Here is a 24,125-nt window from a genome sequence, read left to right as displayed (position 1 = left end):
CCATCCTATTTGGAAGCCAAGCTGGAAACCATGTAGTCCTCTTTCCCTCCTGGGTCTGCCCCAAACCCACCTCTCCCCACCAGCAGTGTGAGTTTCTAACGCAGGACAAGTAGTAATAAGTGAGCTTCATCTCAAAGAACAGAGAAGACTGAGGGAGGAGGAGGAGGAGATTGAAGGTATTTCAGGCAAAAGCGACATCATATGCAAATGCTTAGAAAGAGATTCAAAAGCACATCAACCGACATATCAGCTTCATCCAATTCTATGTGGAATATGTGCCAAGGAAAGCTTTGGATATAATATAAATAATTTTTAGGTTGATTTAAGTCCTGAAACTAGAATTTAAGTCTGGTTTTTCCATTTATCAACTCATAACAAATATTTTATAGGTCTCTGGTCAAGTTTATACAATCAGAATGAAAATTTTGTAGATTCTTATTTGAATGAGTTATCAATTTTTAAAAGAAAAATATGTGGTTTAGTAGTATAAGATTGCCTTTATATTTTAGAGTTTAATTGGCAAAACTCGTGGACCGGATCATGAAAAGGCATCCACTAGGAGGTCTGGGGAGCCTTAGCTAATTCACCTACTAATCTTTCTTTAACTGTCTTCGTTTTCTTTTTTCTTTTTTGGCATTAGCATCCGTGACCTGAGAACTTGTGACTTGCACACATTTTGCCTGTTACCTTGCCTTTGACTGTCCCTGGTATGGAGAAAGCTCTTCCTTCACCTCTCAGCTCTGGGACTCAGGTAATGTTCCTGTTCATTCATTAACACTTCTCTCAGCAATACATTTGCAAGGAAGTCCACTCTGAATATCTACTTCCTTTGTCCAGAATAGAAAATTCAGTCTTTTTAAGGAACAGTAGCATAACATAAATTTGAAATGATGTCCTCATAAATCATAATTATAAAAGTTGCTTGAAATAGAAGTGCTTTTTTCAATAAAAAAATATATTCACTATATGATTTGGGCTCATTTCAGATTTTAATTTTCCTATCAGTAAGAATCATATTTGTGACCTGCATAACTCACTGGGATGCCAAAGTGATAGTAGGATTTTTAAGCATGTCCATGTCCTCATATGGAAAAATATGAACAATAAATACTAATCTTAATGTCTTTTGGGTACAAAGTCTTGAATCTAAAATAATTAAAGCCAAAGAGTTGTCTTTACGGATCACACCCTCTGCAGCCAAACTTTTTTTTTAAAGCTCTGAAAGAATGTTTGCATGCTCAGTAAATAATGCTTTTTATTATATAGCAAAATACATAAGAATCATTTAGATCTATTTTATACACTTCCCATGGAATAATTCTGTTTTCCTCATTTGTTTATGGCAAACTTGAGTCCTGAAGGAGCAGAATTTGTTGCAGTACAAATTAGTGAGTGAACGAAGATTAAAAGTAAAGTACTGTATAACTTACTTCAAACCACTGGTTAAAAGAAGGAAAAGGATTGCAAAAGATATTACATTATTTATTTATATATATATGACTATTCCACTGAATGAAAAAATTCATTGAAAATGTAAAAATCTATGGAAGTATTGGAAATATGTGAAGCAATATGACCAAACAATAATAAAGAGATATGTGATTCAGAATTTCAAAATGAAGAAGAAAAGATAAGAAAAAATTAACACCAAAACCAGTGCCTTGTAAAAGCAGCCTTAGAAAGTAAATAGGAGTGTGCTGGTACAGCAGCATATGAGGTTTCCCACTGGGAAGAATAAAAATTGGTAAGGGGAAAACTGTTACACCTCAGAGCTCAGAGCCTCTGACCCTCAGATGCCAGCATGACTGTTAGAGCTGTAAGTACATGCGTGTGAAGTCTAAGAGTAAATACATACGTGTATTTCCATTTATACAGATGGGCATATTATTATTTGTTTTGAAAACTAATTAAAAACTAAGGGGGCTTCCCTGGTGGCGCAGTGGTTGAGAGTCTGCCTGCCGATGCAGGGGACGCGGGTTCGTGCCCCGGTCCGGGAAGATCCCACATGCCGCGGAGCGGCTGGGCCAGTGAGGCATGGCCGCTGAGCCTGTGCTTCCGGAGCCTGTGCTCCGCAACGGGAGAGGCCACAACAGTGAGAGGCCTGCGTACCACAAAAAAATAAACAAACAAAAAAAAACTAAGGGACCTGCTCCCAAAAATACTAAGTTAGTGAATATGTCAGGATGAAGAGGAGAAAAGTCTGGCTTATGGGACACAAAAATAGGTACAATGCCTAGGATAAAATGCCATCTAAAATTGCCTAGATTTCTAACACCAATGATTAAATTTATGTCCTATAGTCTTCAATTTTTAATAAAGTTATATCTCTCTTACTGTGAGCCTTATCTATGTATGCATTCTTCTTTCAAACTATTTCTGTTTTTCTCTTTCTGTATGTGTCCAGCTATGCATTCATTCATATGCCTATACATTTATCTGCCTATTTGTCTACTAAAGTTGTGGAAGTCTGTTTTACAGTCTAATTGCAAAAATAAACTCATCATATTTTTCCTCCTTCATAACACGTGAAGGGAGTCAGGAAGGAATAGGTAATATTACACTTTCTAATTGGAAAGATCTAAAGGAACTCTCCCTCTTGGTAAAATAAAAATATATATACACGTATAAATATATATGTGTATATATGAATATAAGCAATAAAAAATGTGCACGTGCTTATGAATTACATATTAAGGAAGAGAAAGACAAAGGATGAGCAAATATTTTAATAAAGAATTAAGCTGTTAGAGGAACAGCCATAGGAAGTATATATGGACACTCCTTATGCAGGTTATGGTTTTACTGTCTGAGCTCCAGTTCATCCTTTTCACCTATTCTGTGATAATTTAAATATGCTTCCTTCGCCAACTGGCACCAGTTGAGCTTTGTCAGTAGATGGCGCAGGAGAGACAACTCAGACGGAAAGGGTTTCGCCCCCAGCTCTCCTGTGCTCGTTCTCGGGCTTCTGAGTGCACAGGCTCACCAGCACCCAGTTCCTGCAGCACAGGTGTTTTTTTAAGGAAAAATATTAAGAAAACCACAGCTTAATAGAAGAAAGAAATATAGTACTATAAAATTAGTACTGTTACAAAACTATACAATAAAGATACCTCTGAAATTCTAAGTGAGAAAAAAGGATGAGAAAAAATTACATTAAGTTAGATTAAATTAAATATAATTTAATTTAAATGACCAGCCTGCTGGAAGAACAATGATAGAAAGGGAAATATGAACATACCTCTACAGAAACATGGTAGATTTTATAATCTGGGAAGCAGTAATGTCTTCCCTACTCTAAGCTTGAAATTTGAGTCAACAGACACCCATGTCAAACAGATCAGTATAAAATCTTGAAGTAAACAATCTTACTAGACTCTGGTCCACCTGCTGTCATCTGTTCAAGTGTGATTTGTCTGTAAGTACTGCAAATGGCAGAGTCAATGTGTGATTCAATTCATATACCTAAACCCAGACATTTTTATTATCTGCTTCAGATATCTTCAGATATCTATCTGAAGCAGATATATCTACGTATGTAGGTATGTATGTATCTATCTACCTATGTATATATGTATGTATGTATCTATCTATCTATCTATAGAATGACTACCCCTGATAAATTGCATTAGTGAGTGTATCAAGAGGGCTGGCCCATGAAAGACAAAGACAGGTATCACAGGTATCATACCTGGCTTGAAATGCTTTTCTCATCCATCTTTACCATGCCTGACTCACCACAAATTTCTAGCACTAAAAATTTAAATTATCTCATGGATTAGGTTAAAAAAAAAAAAAAAAGTATTGTTACCAATGTCAGTCATTAAAAGTGGTTTCTCTCTGCCTAATGATCTATCCTGAAAATCCCTCCATATCAGTTCATATAGATCTTACTCTTTCTTTTCTTTCTCTTACCTGCATAGTACTGTATTGTATGTATGTACCATAGTTTATTCATCCACTTTCCTATATTGAGGCATTTATTAAGTTTTCAGTATTTTGCAATTATAAATCAAGTTGTAATAAATAATTTTGTGCATATGTATTTTTATATTGTCGGAATTTTCTCAGGCTAAAGTGCGATTGCTGAGTCAAAGAATAAATGCGTATGTGGTTTTGTTGGATATTGCAAAATTTCCCTTTAGAGGGGTTGTAACATTTTGTGTTGTGAAAATACCTGTTTTCCCACAGCCTGACCAAGAGAGTATATTGTCAAGCCTTTGAATTTTTGCCAATATGGATTGGCATATGCCGCATAGATTTGTAAAAATAATGTGAAGAAGTGTATGCAATAGTGGATATAAATTTTTAAAGGTAGAAATCACTTGCTTTTGGATAGATGTATTCAGCTATGTAGAGCATCTGTCTTCGAATGTTCTCTTTGTCACTCCTCAGAGGTAAGCTCTCTCCCACATAGTCATGAAAGCTGTTTGGCCAGTGGATGTCACTCTTGTGCTACTTTAAGGGATAGATTCTAGTACAATCCTCTCAGTTCGTATGTTTTAGGACAATGACTCTCTTTAAAAATCCACCCCATGTGTTCATTAGATAAGCTAGGCAAGAATTTCTTTTTTTTTTTTTTTTGAAAAGCCCAAGACTATTATGCTTAACAGGAGGGAGCTTTTTGAAGGGCTGAATTCAGCATATTCTGATTTAAGCTGTGTAGTAGGTTTGAGCTGATACCTAAAATCAGCTAAATTAAGAACAAACTTCATAAGCAGTGAGAACTAAACCATGATCATGTGGCTCTTTGATGTATGTAAATATTAAGAGCTTGGCATTTTGTCCTTGATGAAATGTCCTATACAGGTTCAGAGAACTAGATGGAGAGGGTTTACCTGCACTTCTACAGACCCCTCTCCAGCCGAGGGCAATGGCTTTTTCACTTAGGACAGTATACAAACACGAAATGCAAATCTTTTAGCTTAGCTCTTGCAGTCCCTCTCCTAACACTACCTTCGTAAAATTGATCTTTAAATAAATTCCTGAAGCATTTATACATTTTTTTTTTAATTGGCAAGGTCGATCTTAAGGACTGGGGAATCCTTGAATTAGTTACTTTGTGCATTAAAGGGAAAGAGAAATCTTAGCCAATCTAGGGCATTTAAATATTCATTATTGTTGCTCTTTAGGATTCATTATTGTTTACTTCAAAAGGCAGGTAATTTTCAAATCCGAGAGAAAGAAAAGGTTAAATTCAGGGATTAGAGCTGTGTTATTTGTCATCAATCTGGCATATTTGTTATCAAAATTAATTAAATATAGTTGTTATTTTTTTGTTTTGTTTTGTTTTTGTTTTTGTTTTTTTGCTTTGGTGGTACACGGGCCTCTCACTGTTGTGGCCTCTCCCGTTGTGGAGCACAGGCTCCGGACGCGCAGGCTCAGCGGCCATGGCTCACGGGCCCAGCCGCTCCGCGGCATGTGAGATCTTCCCGGACCAGGGCACAAACCCTTGTCCCCTGCATCGGCAGGTGGACTCTCAACCACTGCGCCACCAGGGAAGCCCCTATAGTTGTTATTTTTAAATAGATATTTTATCAGGAGACTCCCAGCAGAAAAATGATAGCATATTCAAATTAGGATACATCAAAAAAGGTTCTAAGAATCTTAAAGGCCACAAAACATTAGTTGGGATAGCCCAACTCCCCATTCTGGTATAAGCTCAATATTCAGTAAACATAACGATGATTAGTAAAACTGACAGCAGTGATACACACTGAGTTCTGATATTAACAGGTAAATCCCTCTGGATGACAGCGCTCAGGCAGGTGTGGCCGAGAGGTCATCTCCATTCTGAATCTCTCCCTCCACACTGGGGAAGTCCTGCCACACATTGTCACCTGCTGGCTCAGTCCTGTTTGGGCCTTTGTTCCAGTTGCCAGGCCGCCTGAGGTTCTTGCTTGTGCTCTTGTTCCAAGATCACTTGAAGTGCAGTCTTCACAAGGGAGTTCTCAGGAGCACCTTTTTCCTTCGGCTGTGCTTGCTAAGCGTTCGTTGTTCACCACGTGTGACCACAAGACTGGCTGTCTCACTGTGCCCGTGAGGCCCTGTGGCTTCTGTGTGTTTCTCATGTGAGCGCTCTGAATTTTTTGGCTGTGGCCTCTCTGTTCTCCCCACAGGTGGTTTTGGAGGGGGAGGAGTTTTCAAATCTGTTCTGTAAATATTGGACTGTTTTTTAAAAAAGAGAAGATTAAACTGTATGGATAGTAGAGGGTGACAGTGAACTTAGGAGAGTCACCACTTATTACCTTCCATTCCTCGAGCAAGAATTTCACTAAGTCTGCCTAGCAACCTTGATTTTAGGAGTTGAACATGTAAATCACACACAGCTATTTGAGAGGAATAGTATTTTACCTAGAACTTCTGACAATTTTGAAAAAGCTGAAATTGGAAATTGGCTGAGAGTTCTTGAAGAATCCATTGCCATGCTAGTCTGCTGATGCATTGCAAGGAGCAAGTTGAAGCGATCTGGGCATTGTATTTCTTCTAATAAATACACATCTGCCAACTAGTTATAAATACCTAATAATAATAGTTAACTCTATTGAGTGCTTACTGTGTACCAAGCACTGTTTTAGGCACTTGACTTGTATTATCTGACATAATCCTCATGGCAACTCTCTGAGGTAGGTACTCTTAATATCCCCATGTGATGGATGATGAATTTCTAGCTACGTAAGTAGGAAAAGGCAGAATGAGGAAACTGTAAGTAAGCCAGAGAGTTCTGGGGAGTGTGGGAACTCTACCAAGAGCAGACAAGGTGGATCAGCCCCAGTGGACCCACACAACACCCAGACAGGGAGACTATCCTTCAGTGTGTAGCCTGATGGAGGAGGCTCCGTCCGCCTAGGTGCCCCTTCTGTGGGAGAGGAAGCCTTCCATTGACCTACTCGTTAGACTGAGCTAGTAAATAGGTGAAACAAGAAACAGTAAACCAAAGCAGGGCTTCCTGTGCCCAGGACTTGAGGGTAGAGAGGGAAGAAAAAGGACCACATCTCCGTCTTGAATAGATAAGGCAACTTCTCCCTTGTGCTCATGGTGCCCCGGCCGAGGCTGCAGCTTACAGCGTCCTCTCCTGGGAGGAAGTGGCTCTCTGATGGGAATGAAGCACAAGTAATCCATCTTCCCTGTGTTGCTAAGGCAGGTGATCAGCACCTTGGGAAAGACTGGGCAATGGTCCTACTTCATGTTTGATTTCATGCCTTTTAGGGGCTGTAGCAGAAGTGCCCTACCATCTCCTCCACAGGCACATAGCAGTTCTACGCGTGCAAGCCCAGCTTCCAGCCGCAGCTCTTGGCTTCAGGGCTGGCTGTGGCCACCAGAGCCCACTGGGCCCCTGCACAGGGTAGGCTGGAAGTTCCAGATAATTAATACTAACTCAGGAATTGGTGGATAAATATTACATCCCCCCTTGCCACATAAGTGCATGTTCTACAATTGTTCCAAATTCCCCAGAAGAATTTTGTCCCATTCGCCCACTCTGGTAACTTATTTGACAATATATCCCTTTAAGGCCATCATCCCTTCCCTTCTTAGTGTCTCCTGGGATCACCTCCTGTGTTGAGGTCTCCAAGGTCACCCCTAGGTTCAATGATTCTGTAGAAGGACTCATACAACTCAGAATATATTCGTACTCGTGGTTTTGATAGATTACAGCTAGAGGACACACAGCAAACTCAGCAAAGGGAAAAGGTGCATGGGGTGAAGTCCAGAGGACCAGGAACAAGCTTCTAAGACCTCTCTCCCAGTAAATCACACAGGATGTGCTTCATTCCCCCAGCAACAAGTTGTGACATGCTGTGTGTGAAATGCTGTCTGCCAGGGAAGCTCTTGAGAAGCTCACTGTCCAATGTCTTTCGTGAGAGGTGGTCACATAGACACCCTCTGCCTGGCCTGTGCCCAAATCCCAGGCTCCCAAAAGGAAAGCGTGTGTTTAGCACAAACCACATTATTTGCACAGTTTAGGCACGGTGAACCATTCTTATAAGGGTTTTTGGATCCTTCCCCAAATCCAAGTTCTCAGATGACCACCAAGGGCCTCAGGATAGCAGTCTCAGGCCTGCATGTTAATGCTTTTCTCTACCTCTCAGGTCCCTGTCTCAGGGTTCCCTTAACCCAGGCTAATCCTGGAGCATGCCCCGCCTCTGAGGGTACTGTCCAGTAACTGTGTCATAACTCAATATATTTGCTTTTAAAACTCCTTCATGGGCTTCCCTGGTGGCGCAGTGGTTGAGAGTCCGCCTGCCGATGCAGGGGACGCGGGTTCGTGCCCCGGTCCGGGAAGATCCCACATGCCGTGGAGCGGCTGGGCCCGTGAGCCATGGCCGCTGAGCCTGTGCGTCCAGAGCCTGTGCTCCGCAATGGGAGAGGCCACAGCAGTGAGAGGCCCCATACCGCAAAAAAAACTCCTTCATGTTTCACTCGTTTTCACAATGCTTTGGATTTGTATAAAGTGATACTATACAAACCAAAAAGAAATGAACATGTGGTATAGTGGCCAGACCCCTGCTCTGGGAGTCAGGGGTCTTAACTTCTCATCTTTATGTACCTCACATAAGGACTGGCTCACATCGGTGAATTGCAGTTTGTTACCACCAATAATCCCTTGTTAATTCCTGTTTTAGTCCATTCAGGCTACTATTGAATAAAACAGAATGCCATAGACTGAGTAGCTTATGAATGACAGAAATTTATTTCTCACAGTTCTGGAGGCTGGCAAGTCCAGGATCAGGGTGCTGGCAGGGCTAGTATCTGGTGAGAGTCTGCTTCCTGGTTCTTTTCACTGCATGCTTACATGGCAGAAGGGGCAAGGAAGCTCTCTGGCTTCTTTGTTATAAGGGCACTAATCCCACCTCCCAAAGGTACCGCCTTCTAATACCATCATGTTGGGGATTAGGGTTTAACATTGAATTTTAGGGGGAAAACAAACCTTCAGTCTGTAGTAATTCACTACCTCCATAAACCCCACATTTCTTTGATTTTTGTCTAAAAATTTTAATCACTTTTATTAAGGTATAATTTACATTCAGTAAAAAGTATACCTTGTCACTGTACAAGTCAATGACTCATGACAAATGTATTCCATTATGTAACCACCACCCACATCAAAACATCACCCCCCAAAAGTCCTTCACGGCCCATTACAATTGATCCTTTCCTCTACTCCTGTCCCTATACATCCACTGATCTGGTTCCCTTCATTACAGTTTGCCTTTTCTAGATTTTTATATAAGCAGAATCATAGGGTATGTAGTTGTCGTTGTCTCTCTTCTTTCACTTAACATAAGCCATTTGCGATTCATCCATATTGTTGTGTTTACCAGTAGTTTATTCCTTTTCTTCTTTTGAAGGGATATAGAATGGTTTGTCTATCCAACCACCTTTGATGAAATCTTGAGTTCCTTCCAGTTTAAGCTATTATGAATAAAATTGTTAAGGACAATCATGCATAAGTCTTTGTAAAAACATAGGTTTTTATTTCTCTTGAGTGAATACCTCTGAGTAGGATTGGTCAGTTGAATGGTAAGCGTATACTTAAGTTTTCAAGAAACTGCCAAACTACTATGCAAACTGGGTGTGCCTTTTAGCATCCCCAATGGAAATGTACGAGAGATCCAGTAACACCACATGCTCATGCACACTATGTACTGTAAGGTTTTTTCTTTGATTTTAGCCATTCTAAACGATATGTAGTAATAGCTCTTGGTAGTTTTACTTTATATTTCCCTGATGACTAATGATGTTGATTGAACAACTTTTCATGTGTTTATTTAGCATTTATATATCTTCTTTGGTTAATTGTCTGTTCAGATCTCTCCCCCATTTTTAAAAAATTGAGTTGTTTGTGTTCCCAATATTTAGTTGTAAAAGTTTTTTTATATATTTGGGATGTAAGTTCTCTAATCAGATTATATTTTGTAAATAATGTTTCCCAGTCTGTGGCTTTCATTTTTATTTTCTTAATGAGGCCTTTTAAAATAACTTTATTGAGATACCACTAACATACCATACAATTCAACCATTTAATGTGTGTAATTCAATCAATTCTAGTATCCCTACAGAGTTGTACAGCCATCACCACAATCTAATTTTATAACATTTCCACACTCCAGAAGGAAACCCTTTACCCATTAGCATTCACTCTCCATTTCTCCTTACTGTCCCCTACCCACCCAGGCCTCAGGAACCACTAATCTGTTTTCTGTCTCTATAGATTTGCCTATTTGGAACATTTCATACAAATGGAGTCATACGTGTGGTATATTATGATTAGCTCCTTTCATCTTATAAAATGTTTTCAAGTTTCATCTGTGTTGTAGTATATATCAGTACTTCATTCCTTGTAATTGCCAAATATTAGTCCATTGTGTGAATATACAACATTTTCTTTATCTGTTAATCACTTGACAGACATTTGAATTGTTTCCACTTTTTGGCTATATTGAATGAAGCTGCTATGAACATTCTTATACAAGTTTTTGTGGATATATGTTTCAATTCTCACTAGTAATGTGTAAGGGTTTCAGCTTCTGCACATCCTTGTCAATACTTGTTATTGTCTTGTCTTTTTTATTATAGCCACCCTAGTGGGTGTGAAGTCATATTTCTTTGCTTTGCATTTCCTGATAGCTAATGATATTGGGAATCTTCTCATGTGCTGATTAGACTTCATAGATCTTCTCTAGAGAAATACCTATTCAGATCCTTTGCCCATTTTTAATTGGATTGTCTTTTTATTATTGGACAGAATGAATAGTTCTATCAATTCTTTTCTGGTTATATAGACTACCCAAAATTTAGTGGTTTAAGCAATAACCAATGGATACTACATGGAGGAAAATACTTTATAGCTGGGGAAGCCTTGTGAAAACATAAGGGATTATTACTACTGATGCTCCAGGCTAACTTAAGTTCTCACCAATTCCAGCCAACTAGCTGGAATCTAATAATGTACTAATGCCACAGTTCTGAGCAACTGTAATCCTGGCCAACGTCTAACCAGCAATGTCTCATGTATACTGTAAGGTGAAGTCACCTATCAGAGAAGGAACTGGGCATAAATCCCCCTCCCCTCTCTCCAGATGAGGCAAGCTATGGCAGCCCAGTCCCCCTGAGAAAGAATAATATGGAAAAGAAGATGCCAAGGCAAGATGACACAGGGGAAACAGGGACAAGGAGAAAGGTAGCTCGTTCATTCCTTCCTCCAAAAGATCCTGGATCTTGTCAAACATTCCTGCTTGGCTCAAGGATGATACAGGTTCTAGCCTGGCCCTACCACTAACTTCTCTATCACCTTGGACAAGTCCACTTCACCTCCCTGGGCTTCAATTTTCTTATTTTTTCCCGCCCCCCCCCAGCTTAATAGTGATATGATTGACAAATTAAAATTGTATTTATTTAAGGTATACAATGTGATGTTTTGATATATGTATCCACTGTGAAATTATTACTACAATCAAGCTAATTATTATATCCATCAACTCACATAGTTATCATTTTTTGTGTGTGTTGTTAAAACACTTGAGATCTACCTTTTTAGCAAATTTCTATTAGTACTTTGTTATTAACTGTAGTCACTATGCTGTACATTAGGTCTTCAGAAATTATTCATCTTGTAACTGAAAGTTTATCCCCTTTGGTCAATATCTCCCATTTTCTTCCACTCCCACCCCTGCCTCTGGTACCCAACCACCTTTCTAGTCTCTGCTACTATAAGTTCCACTTTTTAAAAAATTCCACATATAAGTGAGATCATGTGACATTTGTCTTTCTGTGTCTGGCTAGTTCACTTAACATAACATCCTCCAGCCTTATCCACGTTGTTGCAAATGGCAGGATTTCCTTCTTTTTATGGCTGAATGATATTGCATTTTATATACCTCACATTTTGTTGTCCATTCATCTGTCAACACTTGTGTTGTTTCCATATCTTCCTACTGTGCTGCTGCAATATAAAATGAGGAAATTTAGCTGAGTCTATGTGATTTTTTCCAGTTTTAAAATTTTATGACCCAAAAGCAGTACAGTCAGCCCTCCATATCTGTGGGCTCCACATCCACAGGTATGAAGGGCCAACTGCAGGTCTTGAGCATCCATGGATTTTGGTATTCATAGCCGGTCCTGGAACCAATCCCCTATGGATACTGAGGGACGGCTGTTGCTAACCACCTGTTAGTAAAACAGTTTGAGTGCACAACCCTCACATATGCATATTTATTTAGTTTCAAAATGTATGCATGTATCACAGTACTAGTACCTTATAGTAATGAACACACGCACACACAAACAAATTTTAAAAGATGAGATTTTAAAATGAAATAATATTTTAGAAATTTTGTTAACTGGGATGCTCTATATATCATTATCACTATCTCAAGCCACAATATAGACTTTGTCAATAAGCATAGTGAATGTGAATCCATTTTTTATAGTATTTTTAATCTTAAAGTTTTGTGTGTTGATTTTTATTGTTAAGTTTGTTGTAGTTCTGTTTTCTTTTTTTCTCCTGCTAGGAGAAAGAGGCATGTGTGCTAGTCACTTTCTTCTTCATTTGTCCCTGCCTTGTTATTTAGCTGAGAGTCAACAAATAACCCTTATCTGTTACCCATGTGTGTTCCAAGACACAGTAGTCAGAGAGATGGAGATCAAATTGATAGGTGTTACACTAAATGGCCTTATGTACAGAGAAGAGTTAACATAGCAGGCCTACGCTGCTTAACTTGAAAACGCTTGCAAGGTTGGCCATTGGCTGGCATCTGGGAACTTCGATTTCAGGAGGGTTCCCACCCATTAACTGATAAGTGAGGCTCACTGTGCCAAACCGTTTGTACAAACAGTGTAGTTTATGGTAAACATGTGCTTTCCTTCTGGGAGCCTGGAATTGGGATATGTGCTAGATAGAGTGCTGTGTGATCAGTCTCCAAGGAAACCTCTAGGCACTGCATCTCTAATGGACTTTCCTGGTTGGCAACATTCCATATGTATTATCACAGCTTGCTGCTGGAGGAATTCAGTGTCCTCTGTGACTCCTCTGGGAGAGGACTCTTAGAAGCTTATGCCAGACCTCACCTCATCCACCTTTTCCTTTTGCTGATTTTGCTTTGTGTCTTTTCTCTATAATAAATCACGACTACAACTTATCTTGTGTCCTGTGAGTCCTCCTAGAAAATCATTAAACCTGGGACCTCATGACATGGCCTGCTAACACTCCCTGAAATGAAATTGTACACCTCCCTTTGTTTAAGTATTTGAAAAGAAAGAGCCTTTGTCAAACTTTCAATTTATTTATGAAAGCAAAAATAAGCCCACATACAATATCTTAAGAACAATAGCAAGGAACACACAAGCTAGTCAAAGGAAAGCAATACAAATCTGTGCCTTTGGCCCATGCAAATTTTCTTTTTCCCTTACTTTTGGCCTTACTGTATACACATAGGCTGAACTCAATAAATGCTTACATACTAAAAATATGCATTCTGCAAATGAAAATGGAATCTTCTCCAAATTTTTCATAATTTCTTTCAAATGTTTAAAACATCTCTTAAATTAGCATTAGGGATATTGGGTGTTTTTAAAATTATGCTGCCAACCACCTCTTAGATGAACTAAATGCATTTTTGTCCAAACTTGTTTTAACACTGTCTAAAAATAAACATTTTTCTCTCATTAAAATGGACTCAATTATAAATAATGTTTCCCTGTTATGAAATTACTTTGAATTTAGACTCTCTTTACTTTGGTTTGTATTGAAGTAGTTCTTAAATTAATTTAATTATGCCAGCGTAGTTGTATCCATGCTGGCAAAATAAGCATGAGACAATCCACATAAAACTAAACAGAACTCAAGGGAATTATATTTGAATGGAAAAAAAAAAAGCCAATCTCAAAAGTTTACAAACTGATTTCATTTATACAGCATTCTTGAAATAAAAAAATTATAGAAATGAAGAAAAGATTAGTGGCTGCCGGAGTTGGGGACTGGGCGAAGGAGGCGGGTATAAAAAATAAACAGAATATGATTATTAATCAGAAATGTAGAAAGGTGAAATCCTATATATCATTTATTTGAAAAATATCATTACACATTTAATCTTTTTTATTTCCAACCATATATAGTTTTCACCTTGGTGATGACCTTGCTGAGTGGGAAACATAATATCTTTAATACATGAGTTAAATCTAAGATGCTGATCAAAAGGACTGCAGGTAACCGTTTATGTCAATAATAAATACAGTAGATTACTTTAAAAACCCATACTTTGGGCTTTTTATTACAGATGCAATTGCTGACTTACCATAAATCAATGTGCTTAAAGTGCCATATGATATCAAATGTTTAGCTTAAAGCATAAAATTGAGCAGAAACTGTAAAACATGTTTTATAGATGCTATAAAACCCTGGGGCTGGAGGTCCCGCTTTTTTGCATTACTTTGATCCATCAGCTCCACTGAAAATTCTAGAGCGCCAGTACACTTGGGAACTGAAAATTGGCTTTCAGAGTTTTACTCACTTAGGTTATTATGACCTCCAAGGAGAGCATTTTATGTTTCCTAATATGAGGAGAGAAGCAGAGGCTAGTGTAGGACCCACTGAGAGTTAAATCATTGTATCCTTTGTAATGCTCTTTGTTACTAGTCCTTCCTGTTGTATCAGGTCTCCCCTACCCCCAACCCCTTGCCTTTAGTATCTGAAAAGAGGCTAATTGATATGGCAAGAGGGAGTCTTGTTTGTCTTAAAGTGTTTGTTTCTGTGAGCATTCATTTAGCAAATTGAGTCATTAAGCACTGTTCTGTGGTTTAGCAGTAGAAAAGACTGGGTAGAGGCAGTAAGAAAGAGTATGGAGGATGTGGATGGATGTGAGGGACCTTTAAAATATAGAGGTGGTCAGATTTGATGATAAAAAGAGATGAGAAAGAGGGGGAAGTCAAAGATGCTGCCCAGGTTTTAGGCTTGGCAACCTGGTGGATGGCGGTGCTATTGCTGAGATAGAGTACAGAGAGAAGCGAGCCAGGGCAGAGAGGGAGGATACACTGAATTTGAGATACTCATGGGTAATCCAGTATAAATTTCCAATAGCAGTTGGTTATTGGATCAAAACCAGAAGGCAAATTAAAAGGAGTTAACTGTTGTAAACGCCACTGATGGTGTTTTCCTTTGTTGCAAATGCAGTCCCTTCCATGTAAAACCATGTATCTCATGGATTCCTTCAAAGAATTACCTAGTTCAGCCTTCCGTTTTTATTTATCCATCCAACCATTAATTTCTAAGCTTAAACCATCTATTGCCCACCTCTTAGCACTCAGAAAGTTTGCTACTTTTCCTCTTCAACCTATGAAACCTGGAACTGAAAGTAATGCCTTAGTATGTAGCCAGAGATCAGCAGTGAAGACATGAAAACACTAAGTAAAGAAATCTATGACATGTTAATGAAGGGGCAATATGCAATGATAAAAAAATGTTTCAGTCGTTCAAGAGAAGGAAGGGAAAAATTTTAAATGGAACATAAAGCAGGCGGGTTAATTAGAAAACAAATAGTAAGGTAGTCACTATAAACCCAACTATATCAAGAACTGATATAAATTAACTAATCCAAGTAAAAAGCTAAAACTGTAATACTGTATAAAAAAATAGACACATTTGAAATATAGGAACACAGAAAGAGTGAAATTGAGAGGATGAGTTATCATGCAAATGTTTACCACAAGGAGCTGGGGTAGCTCTCCTAACATCAGACAGTAAATTGTGAGGCAAGAAGCATCACCCAGCAGGAAGCGGGACACTTTATAATGACCAGAGGGTCAATCCACCAGAAAAATAACACAGTCTCAAATGCTTACACACACAATAACTTAGCTTTAACTTAAAAGTACAAAAAGTTAAAAATTGACAGATCTGAAATCCACTGAGGGAAGTCACTGATCAAGTTCAAAACTGATCTGAAGAGTGACTCACTTCTAACTCTGAACTCATTATTGCAAACCACCTGACTTTCTTGAGCAACATTGGCCTTGAAGTTGCTTCAGGGACAGTCAGGAAGGGGCAGCAGCTGGACAGTGAGCTGCATCCATCCCACTAGATCTCTTGCTTAGTGAGACCTAGGAAACATCTCCAAGCACTTCAAATAAAACACTATGTGTTTATTACATCATTAAGTGAGGCAGTTTCATTCCATCTGCATTTTTCTAAATGAATTCTAATCAATGTCAGCAGATCACCAGGGCCCTGTCCTGCCTTGGGATCCTCTAGCTTCTAGTCTTGTTGTCGAAGGACCAGGTACCTGGTCCCTCAGGAGCCCTCCTCTGACACTTAGAACAGTGAAGCGCTCCAGGAATATGGTCCAAAGGATGGTAAATATGTAGAGGATTTTAAAATGCTGGTTTCCTCCCCAGCAAGGAGCTCATCGTTTGGTTCCCTGTGTCATCACTAATTTCTGCCCCAAGAGCTATTGTTACATGAGGATCATTTAACTCTCTCCATCGAGTCTGCAGAGTCACCTGGTGCCTGCCACCGTAACACACACTGCCGACTCAGGGCACAATCTCAAGTCAGGGGTCGCAATCTCTGCATTAGAGTCCCTGTCTCTAGGAACAGGATATTACTCTACTACATTTAACCATCAAAGAACGTGCACCATTCCTCTGAGGTGTCCCCTCTCCCTGACATAGGGCTTTGGCCCTAGAGTTCACCCACTTCCTCTTCCTCCAGGAGAAAAGACCCCCTTACTCTTCTTTAGTGCTGGGAGAACTCCCTGGGATTCCAGCCACTGCCTTCTCCCCAGAACTCCCTGTATTTCTGCCATCTCTGCAGGATCCCACATAATCCACCTCCAGCAGTTCAGGAAGTAAACCCAGCCTCTCTTGCTGAGGGTACGGCTGTAGGGGTGAATTTGACAATGAGTAGGTTATTATTAACAAACCTGGCGAGATGTTACCTTGAGATATTAGTCTGTGGATTTTTCTTGCCCTGCTTCCTTATACAGTGACCAAGTGACCTCATGGAAGAGTAAAGTTGATAGAAAGTGATTGAAAAGAGCCAGAAATAGTTAATGTTGAGATTTGTGACTCTGAAACAGCTTTAGAAAAGCAAAAAGTGAGGCTTAGGGCATGAAGCATGTAGAGAAACATAGAACAAGGAGAGAGACTAGAGGAATTGCCAGACAACTACACTCCAGTGCCTCCCAGGGAGGCCAGAGTAGGTCTGCTGGGCTGGGCAAGGGGAGGAGCAGGTAAGAGCACATGGAGAGGAACAGGTCAGCATCGGGAACCTGGAGAGCACCTGAAAGGGCTCCCCATCAGCACCCTTCCTCCTGGGAGGCTTTTGGTGGCTGCATACCCCTGGAGATGTTTGCTAAGCCCTTTCCACACTCCTCTGATTGGACACCCTCCCCACTTCCACATTTCAGGACTCTCACAAGCCCCATGTATCTGTTAGGAATGCTTTCAGTTGCAAACAATTAAAAAAGTATATGATTTGCAGTGCCTTAGGCACCAGAGGTTTCTTTTTCTAATGTAACAAGAAGGCTAGAGGTGGGCAGTTGCTTCACTGAAATGCAACTGCATTTCAGGACCCAGTTCCTGAGAACCAGATTCAATTAGTTCTGGAATAACCTTCGGGGATCTGTAATTCTAGAAGCTTCCCAAGTGATCCAACCAGATGTGGAGCCACTGTTCCTGAGCTCACTGAACCTACTGTGCTCTCCCCCCTTCTGAGTTTCCAGAGTCCTTTAGCTTCCAAAGGAGCCAAGAGCACTACCAGTAAACACCTGATTCATTTATTCATTCAAATAGTCAACCAGCAGTAACTGCGCACCTTTTACATGGCAGACAGCTGAGTGAGGGTCGTGAACTAGACCCATAGATGTAATGATTTAACAACTTTCTCAAAGTAGGTGGAACTGTCATAGAATCTATTTTAAGTACTTTTTTTTCCATTGAAAGATTGGGTAACCTTCCAAGTAAACATGGTGGATTAAACACCCTCTTTTGCCTCCATTCTGTCTCAAAACCTCATTACGATACAAAGATTTTGTTAAAGGCAACAAAATCCTCAAGGACAAAGCTAAAAGAAAAGGCAATAAGAATGGAGAGAGAGGTCTCCCCTGGTGGCACAGTGGTTGAGAGTCCGCCTGCCGATGCAGGGGACACGGGTTCGTGCCCCGGTCCGGGAAGATCCCACATGCCGCGGGGCACCTAGGCCCGTGAGCCATGGCCACTGAGCCTGTGTGTCCGGAGCCTGTGCTCCGCAACGGGAGAGGCCACAACAGTGAGAGGCCCACATACCGAAAAAAAAAAAAAAAAAAAAGAATGGAGAGACAGATGTGAACAAAATGTTGGAAACTGAAAAGCAGATAGCAAGTAAGAAGTGACTTAGAGACCAGGCATGAGTTGCAGATAGGGGGCGGGAAGCTAACAGATTGGCCCCATAGAGCCCCTGAAAGGCACAAGATTGGAGGCACCAGGAACCTCTCAGGAGGTGGGGTGTGGGTTAAGAGGCTGTACTAAATGCAGGGGCACCCCTGGATCACTTCTCCACCCCACCAGTGAGGCATCTACTTCATCCAACAGAAAACATACTGGAGAAGGTTCTTAAAGGCAAGTTGGCATGCTGAATGAATGGTGAGAACCACCAGCAACTTTTTTTGTGTGTGTGTGTGTGGTACGCTGGCCTCTCACTGTTGTGACCTCTCCTGCTGCGGAGCACAGGCTCCGGACACGCAGGCTCAGCGGCCATGGCTCACGGGCCTAGCCGCTCCGTGGCATGTGGGATCCTCCCGGACCGGAGGACGAACCCATGTCCCCTGCATCGGCAGGTGGACTCTCAACCACTGCACCACCAGGGAAACCCCCACCAGCAACTTTTTTTCCATTGCATCTGAGAATTCTGGTGGCCCAGCTTGGACATCTGAGGCAATAGGTTGGAAAGTTCTTCTTTAGGGTAACTGAGCTCAAAGAAAAGACTTATAGACCATGATTATTGGGAATCCTAATCAAACACAGAAATTCAGAGGAAATTAAGACAGCCCAAAGAACAGCATAAACTTTCAGGAAAATCATAATTAATATCTTCGGAGAGGTAATGGAAGATAATTGCACCAATGAAAAAATACTACTTATAGAATAAAAATGAGTTCTCAATTTTAAAAAATATAAAGACAGGAAAAAAAATCAATAGAATCCAGGCAGACTTTATTGGGAAGCTACTGGAGGATGTGTTCCACCCAAACGAGGGAGTAAACCAGGGAAAGAGAAGACATAGGATTCAAGAAACAGGGATTCAACACAGGAGAGTTGGATGACACATCAGAGCAGGAGGCCAGTGGGCTCCAGAGGGGCTGTGTTAAAAGTAAAACATCAACAGATTACCTGACACCTTTGACTATTAAGAGGAGATTAACAATTCTGGCAAAGAGTTGAAAGAACATCCGGAAGAGTTATAAATCACAAGATAATTTTGAACTCCAGGGAGAAAAATAAATGTTGCACTACAAAGGAAACATTATCAGTTCGCCTTAGCTGGGAAAAATATTTACAATAATCACCACAGTGTTAACCTTGACTATTGATTTAATAAAAAATTTATGAGACAGTTACATTGGAAGAATGGGCAGAACAAGAGTGCCAAATCCTCATCTTTCACAGCAGGAAGTCAAGAGGTTATATCTAAATCTGAAAAATCAATACAGAAGGATATGATTTAGACACATGGAAGAAAGATCCAGAAGATGCAGCGGAGCCAGTTGAAAGACTTTCATTTCTCTGATGAAGAGGAGCATGTGGGAAATGGTAATCTGTCAGACCACAGGGAATTTTCTGGTCAACTAGTCCCAGACTTTTGTAATTCTTTCCCCCTAGTTCACTGGGTTCAGCCAAAGTCCTCCCTTGAGGATTGCCAAGTGGAAGCGCTAAAGAAACATACAAACACACACAATGAACTTCATTTGAACTTTGTTTCATCCTTTTTTTTCTAAGCCAAAAGTGTCATAACAAATAGGGAAGGCGCCAGAGCCACACGGATAGGTGGGAGTGTCTGTGCAGAGGCTCTATTCCCTGAGCCTCTTGTCAACATGGAGACCCATGAGTGTGTTCACCCAACGTACAGGCACAGGTTTGATTGAATGAATGAATGACAGCGAAAGAAAACCCCACTATTTTTCATACGTCGTGAACGCTTAACAAATTTTAGGACCAACACTGTTTGCCTCTAGCACTTCTTTCTGACTCGTTCAGAGATTTACTGGCCTGTTGTGTGTTTTGATATATATGAAGTGTGCATCTCTAATGTGCAAGGGACACTCCTGCCTTCAAATATATTACTCTCTGTTTGTGGGGGGCACAATGTGAACAAAGGAAAATTTAAGCTTATGGCCGTGGGCAGTTGAGCGGTGGGTGCAAAGGAAGAAGTTCCTCTGGGACTTGAACCCATAAGCTGAGTGAGGGCGTGGCGCAGGGAGCACCGACTTTCCCGACACTGGCTGCAGAGTCCCTCTATTCTTTCCCAAGTATTTTGTTCACACTGAGGATGGAAAGAAGGGAAGACAAAAGTCAACAAAGTGCAAATTTGGTTGGCTTCCCGCAAGCATTCTCATGTTTACCTTAAGGCCTTCACTCTAAGTCAGAGAAATAAGTTTCTCTGGTGATGAAATCTCACCAGTCTTTCCTTCCTGCCAGGAGGGCAGTGAGAGGAGTGCTAGGCAGCTGCCTGCTCTGCTCACTCCTTGACTCCAGATATCAATTGATTTCCTCCATTTGTGTATTTCTTCCCACTGGAACAAGCATTAAACCATTATCCAGGAGTAGCTAAGAGAACTTTCACTGGTCTAGGCCCCTACTTTTGGTGTTTTCTAATTCTGCAATTCTGTGTCTCCACTTCTGTGTCCTCAGGAATTTACTGGGTACGATGCCAGACATACCAGTTCACATCAGAACAGCCCCTTCCACATTCTAGGAGGAATGTCCCAGTGGAGGAGAATTCTTGGTCTCACATTCCACTTGTTCAGACTTCCAAGTATATAGTGTCTTTATTTCTTTAGCTCCAGTTACTTTGCTTTTATTTACTCTTGTAAAAATATCTGGAGGAGCAATACTCTCAGTTTTGTAAATATTCCTTTTTAGCAAAAGGCATGCCCTTCACATTTAAACATCCTGACTTTGGGAAATAAGATAACTACAACAGGCGTACAATCTTAAAAGGCTCTTGAACTCTATAGGTTGGTCACTTCTGGGGGTCTGGTTCCTTGTATGTGTGTGTTGGAGTGCTCAGTTCTAACCATGTGTGTCCAGAACAGGGCCTTGCTTAGAGAAGTCCCTTCATAAAGATTTTTAGGTGAATGAAAAATAAAAACCTTGCATCTGATAGCCGTAAGCTTTTTCTACCACACAAGAGAGTGTCAGAGCATTCTATTTTGTGTTCTTTTCAAATCCACTTGTCCATCCTGTGAGCTTACATAGACTCTACCTATTTTCTTTGAGACTGGCCTGGAAGCCCATGTATGCTGATTAATCTAGTGGTTCTATGGCTCAAATGTAGAGGAAAAGGCCTCTCTCCTGGCTCTTTTCAAATAATCTCCTTTGTGAGTCCAGCTCCTGGAGGCTGGGGCTCAATCTGCCATTTTCCATGAATCACACAGGCTCTCTAGAGTGGTTTATGGTGTAGGAAAATCTGTGTGGACAGAAAGCAGGTCTCCCCTTAGAAGTCATAGGAAGAAGGTCCCCATAAGCTGTGTCCTGACCATGCTCCATTTAATGATTCTCTTGTGGGTGCTGAGCACCTACTATGTGTCAGTGGTAAACAAGACAGACACGTTTCTGCTTTCAGCGAACTTGAAGTCTCGTGGAGGAGGTGGAAGTTGTAGAGTCTTATAGGGCTACGTAAAGGGACACATGGCCCAGATACCCAGGGAGTGATCTCTAAGAGCTGGAACCAGGGTAGAGCAGGTGGGCAAGGAGAGTTCCCAGCAGGGGAACAGCCCATAGGTGAGAGATGCTGTGATGTATTTGGGCTAAACCTGGAACAGAGAATGCACAGAGTGCAAGAAGCTGCAGATGAGGGAGGGTGAGGGAAGCAGGGGGAAGATCACAGAGGCATCATATTAGGAGGTCTGGGCTTTATCCTGAGAGAAATGGGAAGTCACTGAAGTATCTTAAGTGCAGGGCGAGGGGGGCATAATCACATTTGCATTTTAGAAATATCAGATGGTGATTTGAACAAGCAGAGTGACAATAGAGATGAAGAGAAGCAGCAGAATTTTAAGAGTCTTTTAGGAGACAGAATTTATATATAGGGGGGAAAAGGATATGGGGGATGACAGAGGAGGAGAAGTCAAGATGAAGCTTCAGGTTTCTAAGATAAGCAAGTGGGTGAATGAGGTGCCATTCCCTGAGCTAGAGCTCACAGAGGAAAAGCAGGTTTGGAGAAGGTGGGAAGACAACTGATTCAATTTTAACCTGTTGAATTTGAGTTACGTGTAGGAAATCCAAGCATAGATAAATGTCCATTAGATGGACACTGTGTATTTGGGTCTAGAGCTCAGCAGAGAAGCTGGGCTGAAAACAGGGACTTAGATAGCATCAGCACAAAGATGGTAAGGAAAGCCGTGGAAGTGGATGAGAGTGTGTCAGAGAAGAAGAGAAAACAAGGACAAAACCTTGAGGAGCCCCAACATTTAAAGGCAAGACAAATGAAGAGGAGTCTGTGGTGGAGACTGAGGGGAAGCAGCCAGAGAGATGGGAGAAAAACCAGGAGTATGGAGTCAGGGAAGCAAGAGAGGAGAGAGTTGTAGGGGGAGGTGGATATCTTTGTCCTGTGATGCTGAAGAATTAAGCAAAACACGGGTGGAAAAGTGTATGTTGGATTTAGCAGCAAAGCAGATGTTTTGAGTTGAATTGTGTCCCCCATTCCAAATTCATATGTGGAAGTCTTAACCCCCAGTACTTCAGAATGTGACTATATTTGGAAATAGAATCTTTAAAGAAATAATTAAGGGACTTCCCTGGCGGTCCAGTGGTTAAGACTGCACTTCCACTGCAGGGGGCGCGGGTTCGATCCCTGGTCTGGGAACTAAAATCCCACATGCCACGCAGCCAAAGGAAAAAATAAAAGTAATTAAGTTAAAGTGAGGACATATGGGTGGACCCTAATCCAACATGACTGGTGTCCTTATAAAAAGAAGGTATTAGGACAAAGACCACACAGAGAGAAGATCATGTGAAGACACAGGGAGAAGGCAGCCATCTACAAGCCAAGGAGAGAGGCCTCAGAAGAAACCATCCATCTGACACCTTGATCTCAGACTTCCAACCTCCAGAACTGTGAGAAAATGAATTTCTGTTGTGTAAGCCACCCAGTCTGTGGCCCTTTGTGGTGGCAGCCCTCGAAGACTAACTCAGCAGTAGTGGTGACTTTGACAAGAGAGGCGGCTTTGAAAGCAGCACGAGGGGAAGCTAGGTGGCAGGGAGTGAGGAGTGAGCAGGAATGAGGACATGTCAACGGTCATAGAAAATGATTTCCAAAACCCTGTCTGTGAAGGGAAGGAGAAGACAAAGATGGTACCTGGAGGAAGCTGTGGGGTCAGTGGAGGGGAGTTGACTAGTTAGTTGCTGGATTAGTTAGTTGGTTTAAAAGTGAAACAGCTAGTTATTAATAGCTCTGCCACTGAAGATTCATTTCAAGAAGGTCACTGTTTTTTACATATTTTATCAATTTTATTTCTAAAAAGTATATGTTGTGCTAGTGTAAATGGTATTTTTTAACATCTTTATTGGAGTATAATTGCTTTACAGTGTTGTGTTAGTTTCTGCTGTATAACAAAGTGAATCAGCTATATGTATACATATATCCCCATATCCCCTCCCTCTTGCATCTCCCTCCCACCCTCCTTATCCCACCCCTCTAGGTCACTTTTAACATTCCAAGGCTAGAATTTAACCAAGACCAAGCTAACACCCATTCTGGTCAGGGTTCTAGAGTGGCACTGTCCAATAGAGCAGCCACGCATGTACTTATTGCAATTTAAATTAATTACAATTGAATAAAATTTAAAATTCAGTTCCTCAGTCACACTTGCCACCTTTCAGGTGCTCAATGACCTCATGGTATATTAGGCAGCACAGAGAATATAGAACATTTCCAT

General features: G+C 40.8%; 1 long non-coding RNA gene across 2 annotated transcripts in view; it reads left to right on the top strand.

The window, feature by feature from the left end:
* Positions 1–24,125, top strand: part of LOC308618119 — a 54,623-nt gene that overhangs the window by 5,047 nt on the left and 25,451 nt on the right. For both annotated transcript variants that reach the window (XR_014015967.1, XR_014015968.1), the window contains exon 2: positions 641–751. This is a non-coding gene — a long non-coding RNA (uncharacterized lncRNA). The remainder of the gene's footprint in view (positions 1–640; positions 752–24,125) is intronic.

The sequence above is a fragment of the Mesoplodon bidens genome (assembly GCF_964165515.1).
Source record: "Mesoplodon bidens genome assembly, chromosome: 5".
Lineage (NCBI taxonomy): Eukaryota > Metazoa > Chordata > Mammalia > Artiodactyla > Ziphiidae > Mesoplodon > Mesoplodon bidens.
The sequence above is the reverse complement of the archived record's forward strand: the minus strand, read 5'-3'. Positions and strand labels throughout refer to the sequence as shown.